This window comes from Anser brachyrhynchus (genome assembly GCF_964034855.1).
Source record: "Anser brachyrhynchus genome assembly, chromosome: Z".
In the NCBI taxonomy this organism is placed as follows: Eukaryota; Metazoa; Chordata; class Aves; order Anseriformes; family Anatidae; genus Anser; species Anser brachyrhynchus.
The window spans coordinates 43,708,103-43,720,406 of record NC_137697.1 but is presented as its reverse complement, the minus strand read 5'-3'; the positions used below and the strand labels follow the sequence as shown (position 1 = coordinate 43,720,406).

At 37.6% G+C, this 12,304-nt stretch overlaps 1 long non-coding RNA gene across 1 annotated transcript in view; it reads left to right on the top strand.

The window, feature by feature from the left end:
- LOC308186145 overlaps positions 1 to 12,304 on the top strand; it is a 61,354-nt gene that overhangs the window by 27,082 nt on the left and 21,968 nt on the right. Inside the window, exons 2-3 of the long non-coding RNA XR_013943926.1 lie at positions 3,670 to 3,730; positions 7,096 to 7,169. This is a non-coding gene — a long non-coding RNA (uncharacterized lncRNA). The remainder of the gene's footprint in view (positions 1 to 3,669; positions 3,731 to 7,095; positions 7,170 to 12,304) is intronic.

Below are 12,304 nucleotides of genomic sequence, written 5' to 3'. Positions count from 1 at the left end.
GTTTGTTTAATTTATTCTGATCAATAGGACCATTGGAAGTAATGGCTCTAGTAATAGAAAATCCCTGGGGCATGACCATATTTAGGATGCACAAAATGGGATGATCTGGCACAAATATTTGCAGTCTTCCGGGACTATTTCTGCTGACTTGGAGACAGGGCAATGTGATTTGCTTTTGCAAGCTGGACTAATTCAAGTAAAAAGCATTTTAATATGGCTAAGTGCAAAGGTACAAGCATAAAAGGAATTCAGAACTGGGAGAAGGAACCCACAAAATTAAAGATTCCTTTGCAATGTTCTAACTACAAAAGCCAATACAGTCATTTGGTGTATTGATAGGTACAGGGGATGGAAGTAGCAGAATGATTTTTATTTCTCTATATGACATTACTATGTCAAGCTTAGAATTCTGCAGATATTTTTGATCCTTCATTTTTAAAAAAGATACACAGAAAAACTGGAAATAATGCAGAAGGGCCATAAAAAATGAATCAAAGGATGAAGAAAAAGCCTTACACAGATTTAAGAATCTTGAACTATTCAGTCTCTCAAGCAAGATGATAGATGAGTTGGTCACAAGGTAGAAGCTCTTTTATACAAACAAATACACTATTTAGATAAAATACAATAATAAATAGTATCTCCAGCAACTGTGTTTAAGCCCCGTAGAAATGGAAAGCCTGGGGGCATTTGCAGTCCTGGTCTCCTGCCTCTGGAAGGGTCCTTTTCTTGCAGGAGAAAGCTCATACTGATGTGCAGCCAAGATGGGGTCTGAGTGTATCCATCCAGGATTGGCAAGATGCAGTGTGACTGAAGGCAGGACTAACCCAAAAGAGACAGTCAACAAAACTGTGTGCCAATCAGAAGAACATATCAAGAATAGCAGTGATTTCTGAGTTCAGATCAGGAGCAAGCATTCTTCTTCAACAGGTGCTCCGCTGAGCCCAAGCAAATGGACTCATGGTGCTGAGCATCTCTGTGGCTGCCAGAATTTGAACTGAACAATCTGCTTACCTATGCGTTATGGATAACCTGATGGTCTCTTTTGCACACAAATACCAGACATTTATGCGCAGATGTTGCTAAAGGTATAATTTGGAAACAATTGAACTGCAAAATACAGTTAGGAAAACAATCCGATCAATATAACTTATATTACTGTAACAAGCCAATAAAATAGAAGTTAAGACTAGTTTCCTAGGGCTAAAATATGTGCATATGATCAAATGACTTTTCTTACAAAGAGAGCACATAATATATACATGCAAAATGAGAATTGTTTATAATTTTCACTGTTAGAAGTGTCACAGCTTTAATTCTTTAAGGCCCACTAACAAAACACTTAGCATTCCCAGTTGCTAGCTGCATTAAGACTGTATATTGAGTACAAGATTTTTGTGATCTGGCAATCAAGTGCTGTAACTTCTTATGAATGTGTTTTCAGATCTACTTCATACAATTTTACATTTTAATCCTAATATTAAACATTCATTTTTTGGTTAGATCTAGACAAAATGGTGTGTTTTGTCTCTAAGACCAGATGCGTTGAATCAAAAGGGTAGTTGACATGTTCTGTGTGAAATTAGTTGGTCAAGTACAAATAATTCATCTGGTTTAGGCTAAGAATAAAACTGCTATACACAACCTCAGTTCTCCATGGATTTCAAGCCTGGAAAGGAAGTGGTAAAGCAACCTAACATGTGAAAAGAGTCAACTGAATACTTTAATCATCAGTAGAAATATTCAGTGTCAGAAGGAGTGCACAGAATGAATCAGAGCAGTAGAGAAAGGGAGTGGGAATCAGGGCTCTTCCATAGCCTTCAGTACGGTTCAAAGTTTCTCTTTTTCATAATAAGCTGTGGAGATTGCCACAAATAAACACGTACTGTTCTGGATTGTTTTTTACTTGGGCAGATAACGATAGGACAAGGAGGAATGGATTTAAACTAAAAGAGGGTAGATTCAGATCAGATTTTAGGAGGAAATTCTTTACTCAGAAGCAGGTGTGGCACTGGAACAGGTTGCCCAGAGAAGCTGTGGATGCCCCATACCTGGAAGTGTTCAAGGCCACATTGGATGGGGCCCTGAACAACCTGATCTCCTGGGAGGGTGGTGTCCCTGCCCATGGCAGGGGGGTTGGAACTAGGTGATCTTTAAGGTCCCCTCCAACCCAGACCATTCTATGATTCTATGAGAAGTGTTTTCATTTTATATCTTAAGAAAGTTTTTTAACCCTAGGACGGTGTAAAATATGTCATCAGAGGGGGTTAAAACAAAAAAGTCCATTATTTCAGCTGTGTTCTCTGTGTCTGATTTAAACAAACTTGTGACTAGTCTGTTTGAAAAGACAACCAAACAGAAATAGTAATAACAATAACAACAACAACAACAACAACAACAACAACAACAACAATAATAATAAAAATAATAATAAAAAATATGGAGCAGTGATAAGCCAAAAAAATGCAAGAGAACAGCCTGTTTTTTCCATAATATATGAGAGATAGATATGAATTTTCTTATTAAGTGTTTATAGCATGTGGCAAATAAGCCTTATAGTTCCTACACACATATAATGTTCTTTTTAAATTATTTCATTTTAAGTCATCTGTGTTTTCCGCTCCCTGTTTCTCTTAATCATGGTACCACAAATGCAAAAGGCCAAGTATAGCTCAGAACTTGATGCACACCTTCTCATGAAGCCACGTTTTACCACAGTGTTAGCAAGCAAGTAACTCTCTTGTAGCAAAAGAAAGCATCTCACATTAAAAGATTTGTAGCCTAAGCACACAGATTCAGAAAAGCCCTGCTATCTCTCCTGCATTTAGATGCATATCTGGACTGACACAAACTGCTGAACTCATGACTTTTTGCCATTGTTAGCTTGTAGTTTTTCTACACTTTGCCTGTAGGTTGAGTCTTAGGTCACACTGGTATATATACACACTATGCCCATTTGTTCACTTTTACTATTTAAATAGTCATAGTGGCAGAGCATTCGAGGGAAGTGATTGTCCCACTCTACTCTGCACTGGTGTGGCCTCACCTCGAGTACTGTGTGCAGTTCTGGGCACCACAGTACAAAAAGGACATGAAACTGTTGGAGGGTGTCCAGAGGAGGGCAACAAAGGCGGTGAAGGGCCTAGAGGGGAAGACATATGAGGAGCGGCTGAGGTCACTGGGCCTGTTCAGCCTGGAGAAGAGGAGGCTGAGGAAGGACCTCATTGCAGTCTACAACTTCCTCGTGAGGGGGAGTGGAGGGGCAGGTGACCTATTCTCCGTTATCACCAGTGATAGGACCTGCGAGAACAGTGTTAAGCTGAGGCAGGGAAAGTTTAGGCTGGACATCAGGAAGAGGCTCTTCACCAAAAGGGTGGTCGCACACTGGAACAGGCTCCCCAGTGAAGTAGTCACTGCACCAAGCCTGTCTGAATTTAAGAAGAGATTTGACTGTGCACTTAGTCACATAGTCTAAACGTTTGGGCAGACCTGTGCAGTGCCAGGAGTTGGACTTGATGATCCTTATGGGTCCCTTCCAACTCAGGATATTCTATGATTCTATGATTACCATTTTTTTTAATTCGATGCACAAACGTGTGACAATAGACACATTCTCCTAGCAGAGAACAGCAAAAAAGTATTACTACCTTGTTTGTTCTTTCTTTGCAGCAGATGCTGTTTCTCTGTATTTAGAAATCTTTGGAAAGAAGAGAAAACTGCACACAAAGGGGTAAGTGTCACATCAGTTCCTCTAGCAGTCAGGTCCTGGAACAGGAGCAGCCAGTGCAGCATGAAGGAATTCTCTGTGTGAGACTGCGTGAGATTGAGACCCCATCTCAGAGCTGAACTGACTGATCAGGGGCTGCTTATTCAGAAAGAGTTGTCAGCTGGCTTTAGAGCTGTGACAGAACACCAGCATTTAACCTTTCTTGCCTCTAGTCAAGTCTCAGAGCTCTGCATTTTGCTGTTTCCTGACATCTTTGACCTATAAATTGGTTTTGACACAGCTTCATAAAAAGTACAGAAAGCAGCAATTTCTGGAAGACCCAGTATCCAGCTACAACTGTGAAAGGCACTTTGCTTTGATATGCCCATTGTAAAGAAATAGTGTATTAGACAAACAGACATAGAAAAATACTTTCTTTACAAAAACTTACATATGAAACAAAGTTAGGAAAAGCATTTCTAAGTCCTCTCCCAAACAGACATTCCTGGTCATTTCTGCCTGTAAACAGAAAGATCACATGAGAAAGTCCCAGCTCAGCTCATGTTAGAGGCAGAGATGGCCATGCACTGGAGAAACAGCTCAACACCCCTTCTGTGATTGTTAGGCTCCTCTCCAAATTCCCACAGGTTTGAAATGCCAAGTGGTCTGTCTAGGAGCAAACTCCATTACTGACTCAAAAGGTCAGCCACGTCACAGCATGAGTCAAAAATTAACATGCCTTTCCAAAGCCAACTTCTCCAAAAGGCTGCTCAGTAAATGGTTATAGTCACACACACTTAGGGGAGGAAAAACAGTGAATCCCTTCAGAGGAAAAACAAAGTGAATGACTACCAATAATGTCCAGTATGTTCACAGTACTCAGCTTACCATGGCCTTTCTCAGGACTGGAACAACTACAGCTAATTGTAGCAAATTCACCTAATGCTCTACTAGATAAAACTTTTTCCCTTTCCCTTTCCCTTTCCCTTTCCCTTTCCCTTTCCCTTTCCCTTTCCCTTTCCCTTTCCCTTTCCCTTTCCCTTTCCCTTTCCCTTTCCCTTTCCCTTTCTCTTTCCCTTTCTCTTTCCCTTTCCCTTCTTTTCTCTTTCCCTTTCTTTTTCCTTTTTCCTTCCTTTTTATTTTTTTTCAAATTTAATTCTATCAAAGATAAAGAACCTAATGAAATTCACAAAAATATTGTTTCTGAATTATTTGAATTATCTCCCTCCCACTGCTTATATTTCATTATCACAGTGTTTTCCTCTCTCTCTCTTTTCTCTTTTTCACCATACCATGCCAAGCATCACATGAGTATATTCACAAGAAGAGAAACTTTGAGCTCAATCAGCAGGAAACAAAAATTACACTGCCAAAATATATGTACTGGGCAAGCAAGGAATTACATAGTCAGTTAAGTGAAAAGAATCAAAGAAATTAACAAGATAGATAATTTGACTCTGCAATATTTAAGATGTACCAGAACAATAATCTTGTCTTAATATCAAATAGTTTTCCAATAAAAGCTTTACAGATGAAAACAACCACCACCAGCAGAGGTTTCAAAGAGGTAGATGATAGTAGAAATGGATGTCTGGAATCATTTGTCAAGAATTATGGTTTCATTTCTGCCATTAACACTTTAAAAAGAAGAATTTCACCTCTAGGAAAAAAAAAAAAAAAACAAAAACCATAGAACAGGTTAAAAAGATTGTATTTGTATCTGACCTCCTGGTTCTACTGTAAGAAATGGGACACCACAACACAAAGACCTATCATTACATCTAAATTTCCCCAATGTAATTAAAATCCATTTTAAACAAATTTGCAGATGCAGAATCTCCATCTGCACCTGAAAGAAACATTTGTCTTCCCTCAGGATTCAATACTATGTAAATCCTCCTACAAACCATTACATTTATACCTCAAAATTGTATTTGAAAGATTATTGCAGATTTCAATAGTTTAATCTAGTTAGAAATTTCCTAGAAACATTGTCTATAAACATCTGACTTGAAAAATAGTAAATATACTACTGTATTACACATCGCTATTCTAAGATTGTTAAAAAAGTAGGCTCAGTGTTTTTTAATTAAACATTTCCATCATGCTGAAATACTACAAATAATAATAATTAAAAAAATAGTACTATATTTATTTTTTATACAAACTACTTCTGAAATAAATGTTTTATTCAAAAACTTATCAAGAACCACTGAAAACATTTGTCTTTTATATGCCTTGATTTGATAGAATTTCAATACTTGTGATAACTAAAATTGATAAAGGATATCAGCTCTACTAGAAAACTTCTTTCCTGATTCTGTCCACTGTGCCTTTTTTTTTATATAACTGTTAAATTCATTGTTTCTGTTCAGATCAGATTATTATTATTAAAAGACAACCAAGAACATATTAGATGATTTTTGTGCTTATCAGATATTCCCTGCAACTGTTCTGATCAAAGTTTTCTGTCAGCACAATTCCTAATGGGTAGCCTTATATAGCAGCCTTACATAGCTGCTAAAGCACAAGCATGATGTCAGATACTAGACACTACACTACACTACACTAGAGATACAGACCTCTAAGATGCCATCCCCACCTTTTGGAATAATGTACCTTGATATATTTGCATCAGGACTTACATCATTTTTCAGACAGATGCTCATTACCGCTATTCTTTATTTAACCATTTTATTTGTCCCCTAGCTTCAAGATAGAAATTAGACTTATTTATCCTCTTATGTTGACACTTTCGCCAACTAGAATTTGTCTGACAATCTTTACATTTCATGGCATATCACAATAGCATTAACATAAAAAGTCTTTGCAATATATTTATCACTGTACAAAGAACTTCACAGTCTGATATAAAATAAAATAAAATAAAATAAAACAAAATAAAACAAAACAAAACAAAATAAAACAAAATAAAATAAAATAATAAAAATACATGTATCTGCTAGGCATTCCTGTGCTGGATTTGCATCAAATCTTTCACCTGTATTTATAATCCAGTTCTTGTAGTCTTTATTCTTTCTCTTTCATGGCTCTTTTCTTCTGGCTCTGCTTCTTTTTGTTTAGATACTTCTGAGAGCATCTATCCCATCTCCTTTTCTTGCTTACAAGCCTTTAGGTACCAGACACACACAATTATGTAGTCACAGAATTTAAGGATGGGGGAAGGATAAAATTTCTCAGGAAGTTCTCAAAGACCTTATTAAGGGGCAATGAGGGCTGTCAGTCTCTTAAAATGTATACTAAAGATCCCTGAGCTCCTAGACAAACATTGGTTGAAGTCAGAAACATATACCAATATAGATTTTCTACATGGAACAATATAAAGATTGTTTCTAGGTTTTACTAACCTTTATTTTGGTTCTTCATAGCTTACAACATCAAGAAGACTGTGTAAGGAGCACACCAAGTGCCTGAAGTACAGTGAAGAACAACCAGAGGAAGGGTAAAGATTTCTTCTTGTTTGTTAACCTTTGTTTTGCATAAAGAGTACTTTGGTGAGGGAGGGAGGAAGCACAAGGTAATTTTTCGTTCCCTTTATTGATGCCTCCTGTTCTTTTCCATTTTTATTCCATATTCCATCTCCAAAACATTATTTGTATCACATTTGAATTCTTGGTATCAAAAGAACACCAGTTTTTAAGGAACCACCAGAAGAATACCAGTTTTTAAGGAGCTCACAGAACAGATTTAATCTCCAAGAAATCTCTTGGCTTTGTAGAGGGACTTCTCTGTCCAAAATGCAGAATGGTGTCAATAGGCACACTTTTCTCTTGCCCTGGGTCCAATACAGTCCTCTCAACTTCTAGTTATCTGGAAGAATAGTGTTTATCTTAATAGTAAATCACAGAGTCACAGCCAAATAACCACTCAATTATCATTCTCTGACTTCAGAAAAGTAAAATTTGGAAGAAGGAGACCAGGGAACAGCCAGAAATCTCATGAATAGCTTGAATTGCAAGTAAAGAGATTAAGATGTATGATATCATCTTGACAAAACTATGATATGATTTTGGAAAACATGTCGTAACCACCATGCATCTTCTGAGAAGAATCTTTCATACTCATATCAACACCATACTTATAATAATGTTCTTCCACTGTAAGCAAAGGGATAAAAAGAAACCCTTCTTATGTTTGAAGCAGGCTCTTGCTTTATTCTATGATTCTATTTTACACCCTTTGCAGGGTTAAAAACTGTCTGGATGGGCCTGAGAGTAGTGGTGAATCCAGCTGGAGATCAGTCACCAGTGGTGTTCCCCAGGGGTTGGTGTTGGGACCCATTCTCTTTAATACTTTACTGGTGATTTGGACGAGGGAATTGAGTGCACCCTCAGAAAGTTTGCAGACAATACCAAGTTGGGGAGAAAGTGTCAATCTGCCAGGAGGTAGGAAGGCCCTGCAGACGGACCTGGAATGGTTGGATTGATGGGCAGAGGCCAGTGGGATGAGGTTCAACATGGCTAAGTGCCAGGTCCTGCACTTTAGTCACAACAACTCCATGCAGCACTACAGGCTTGGGGCAGAATGGTTGAAAAGCTGAAAAGGCACTGGGTGTGTTTGTCAATGCTTGCCTGAATACGAGCAGGCAGTATGCCCAGGTGGCCAAGAAGCTCAATGGCATCCTGGCTTGTATCAGGAATAGTGTAACCAGCAGGACCAGGAAGGTGATCATTCCCTTGCACTCTGCTCTGGTGAGGCTGTACCTTGAGTACTGTGTTCAGTTTTGGGCCCCTCACTACAAGAAGGACATCAAGGCCCTGGAGTGTGTCCAAAGAAGGGCCACAAAGCTGGTGAAGGGCCTGGAACACAAGCCCTATGAGGAACAGCTGAGGGAAGTGGGGTTGTGTAGCCTGGGGAAGAGGAGGTTCGGGGGAGACCTTATTGCTCTCTACAACTACCCAAAAGGAAGTTGTGGGGAGCTTGGGGTTGGCCTCTTCTTGCAGATAACTAGTGCTAGGACTAGAGGGAATGGCCTCAAGTTGCATCAGAGGAGGTTTAGGTTGGAAATTAGGAGAAATTTCTTCTCAGAAAGAGTGGTCAGGCATTGGAATAGGTTGCTCAGGGAAGTGGTGGACTCACCGTCCCTGGGGGTGTCCAAGGAAAGGTTGGACATTGTCCTTAGGGACATGGTCTAGTGGGTGATATTGATAGTAGGGTGATGATTGGACCAGATGATCCTGAAGGTCTTTTCCAACCTTATAGATTCTATGATTCTATCTTCTTTTGTATCAAATATATTAATATGAAATAGTGTAATATATTCTGAAATTATGACCATAAAGTGTGAATGCTTCACTTGAAGGGACTCTTTAATAGACATGGGATCCGTAAATGTATTAAAATGATACATAGCTGAGTTGAGAAATCCACAGCAAGTCAAGGGAACAAAGAGCTAATTTCTGTCTCACAAACTTCACTTACTCAAAAAGAAATCTAAATGTTGTGCCTAAGGATATTCTAAAAGTGTGTGAACTGTGGCTGTAACACATGACTAATACACTGTGGAATAAAGTGGCTCTAATAATCTTCAAAGAGGTTCAAGAAACTTCTAATTTAGAGTTCACTATATATTTTGTAAATGGACTAACAGGCTCATATGTAAAGCAGTATTGAAAACTCACAAAGATTTGTGGTGGAATTACTTTTGTTGAAGTTTAGATATTTTAATTTATTTTAAGACATTGAAACTAGTTACCATGCTCCCATTACAGCCAAATGAAAAGAAACATTCAGTAAATTTGCAGGGTGAAGTTCACTGCAGTCAGTTCAGACACTCTGGAACTGCCTTTTTATGGGCACAATGTCACTTCTTATTCTGTTTCCCATCAGTTTTCATCAATTATATAGTGTTCTGATGCAAATCTAGCGTTAATCCTTTCTCAACCCTTACATCAAGATTTTTAACCCTCTCTAAAATGAGAAGGTTCTGTTTTACTCTCTAATATTTTAGTCCCTTTAGTTGGGGAGGGCTAGTTACAAGAATTGGAATATTCTCTCCTTCTCATGTATTTTATTTGTTAGTGCTACAAATTTCCCCTCTCTTTTGCTTCATTTGCTAACCTTCTGTAGGATCATAGTCAAATCATCTTAGATTTTGTGCCACTGGTGAGGTTTGGATGTATAGACACACTGATAGAGCACTTTATATTTCTGAGGAGCACACCCTAAAATTGCCATATCAGTTGCCTTCATTTTATTTTGGTTATTTCTTCTTTGATTCTCTATTTTCTCTATATTTCTCTACTTTATTTCTGTGCTTTTTTCTTCCAATAATTCTTTCCAGGTGCTTTCCATTTCATCACCTCTCTTAAGCTTTTCCACCAGTTTTGTTGACTTCCTATTCCTTTCCTGCCAGCTTAGGTCTCATTCAGAGTAAATCAGTAGCATTTTATTAAAAATATGGCAATAAATTAAGTGCTTGCACAAAACGCCAAATATCCAAACACCAAAACACCTATATCACCAAACCTTGGCAGAGACCATAAAGACATCTGTTATAACCAGAACTGTTCACCCTGCTTTCTTTCTCTTCTGTTTCAACTAAGAATAGAGATAACATTTAACCAAGTTAAAATTTGATAGCAAATTTTAAAGTTTAGAACAATTATGTATAAAAAAAGTAGAAGAGATAATGCCTTCAGAGTAAACAGAGCAGCACTGTATTAGGGCAGTAAAGTTCTTGGTTTCCATTCCTACTTTAAAATTATCTTAGTTCCAGAAAATAAATAAATAAATAAATAAATAAATAATAATAATAATAATAATAAACTCTCTAGTTTTATAGGTTCATTGCTCTGTGGTCTGGATGAGATTGCCTCAAAGTAATTGCTGAAATAAAGTGATAACTCAACTTTTGATAATCTGGTGTGGTTTTAAATTGTTCTAAATCAAGCAACCTCAAGGAACTTCTCAGTTAACACAGTCTGGAGATCTGTACTTCAGCTCTTTCTTTAGTTCAGAACATCTGTCTCAACTACTGGGCAGCACTGTGGGTAAACTCATCACAGTAGTATTTTTATTCAAACTTAGAGATTGCACTCAAGACCAAAAAGAGCCTTTGTGACTGCTTAAAAACACACATATGCTTGGTATGTTGAACAGCTGGCATTGAAACAGTATTTGGGAGACTAGCTCTCATGAATGGAGACATTTTTATGCCATTACATATGCGCTCTTAACATTTAATGTGTCAGAAGACAACCAGAATAGGCTATCCTGGAGGATTAATTATTTTTATCACTGTAAAGAAAAACAATCATTATACAGGTTGGTCAACCCACAGAAATGTGCTTTCCTAGTGATTCATTAATTGTAGAGTGAACTCAAAGAATCACAGAATAGTTGAGGTTGGATGGCACCTCTAGAAATCATCTTGGCCAACCCCCCCTGCTCCAGTAGATCACATAAAACAGGCTTCTTGGGACCACGTCCAGATGTTTCTCAAAGAGCTCCAAGGATAGAGACTCTACCAGTCTGCTGTCAGACTCTCTGAGCATCTTGTGCCAGTGTTCAGTCATCTGCATAGTGAAGCATTTCCTGACATTCACAGGGAAACTCTTCCTAGAGGACTTTTTGCACATACTTTATGTCTAGACAGATGACATGAGATGACAGATACATTAGTATGTATTTACATTACATACTTGACTGTATGAAATAGAAGGTCCTTACATGAAATGAAAAAGCATCAATACAGGTAACTATGGACCTTGGTCAAACAACAGCCACATAAAAAAAGGAATTATAACTGTTAAATAACATACACTAGATCAGTACCATCAGAAAATGTGAGTGCTATTGGACTATTTGATTAATCAGTATTGCTGGGATAAATAACAAGCAAGGTATTGTCTACTAAATCCTTTAGTTATATGACATAATGACAAGTGACTTTTAAAAGAAACATAACTAAGTGTACATAGGTGGGCTGAGAAAAGAAAAAAGAACAAGTATACAAGTTCCTAGGGAGCTAGAGGAGTTAGAGAATTGATTGTTAAACCCCAAGTAAAGAAATATCGACATGGATTCAAAATGATGAATGATGCAAAATATTGAAATAAGACTTGATGAATTCATAGTTCCTGTCAGTGCATAGCCTCAAAGCAATCAAATTGAAATGAGACAAAAATATCCAACATATTGACTGGTTTTTGATTTGGGGGAGAATAGGGGAGGAAAAAAAGAATTTAAAAAAAAAGAGGATCAGAGATTTGAAATGAGCCTTTGTTACCACAATCAGCCAAACCAGAATCTTTTTTTTTTTTTTTTTCACTTGTAGCAGCTTGGAGCTATATTACTAAAAAGCTGTTCCAACACTTCTAGCTTTATCAGAATCCTAGATACACAAGAAATAAAGGGACTGGTTATGAAGCTAATAAAACCAGTAGAGTCATTTCACTAAAGGAGGTTTAAAAGAGAGAGAAAGGAAATTCACTTTTGGCACCAAACAAAAACAGAACAAAAAAAAACTCATTTACTGCGGCAAAGACAAATTATTTCCTTCACACACACACAAAAAAAAAACATCTGAATGAAAGTACAACTGTGTCCATCCATATCTGTGCTGAACTTGTGTGT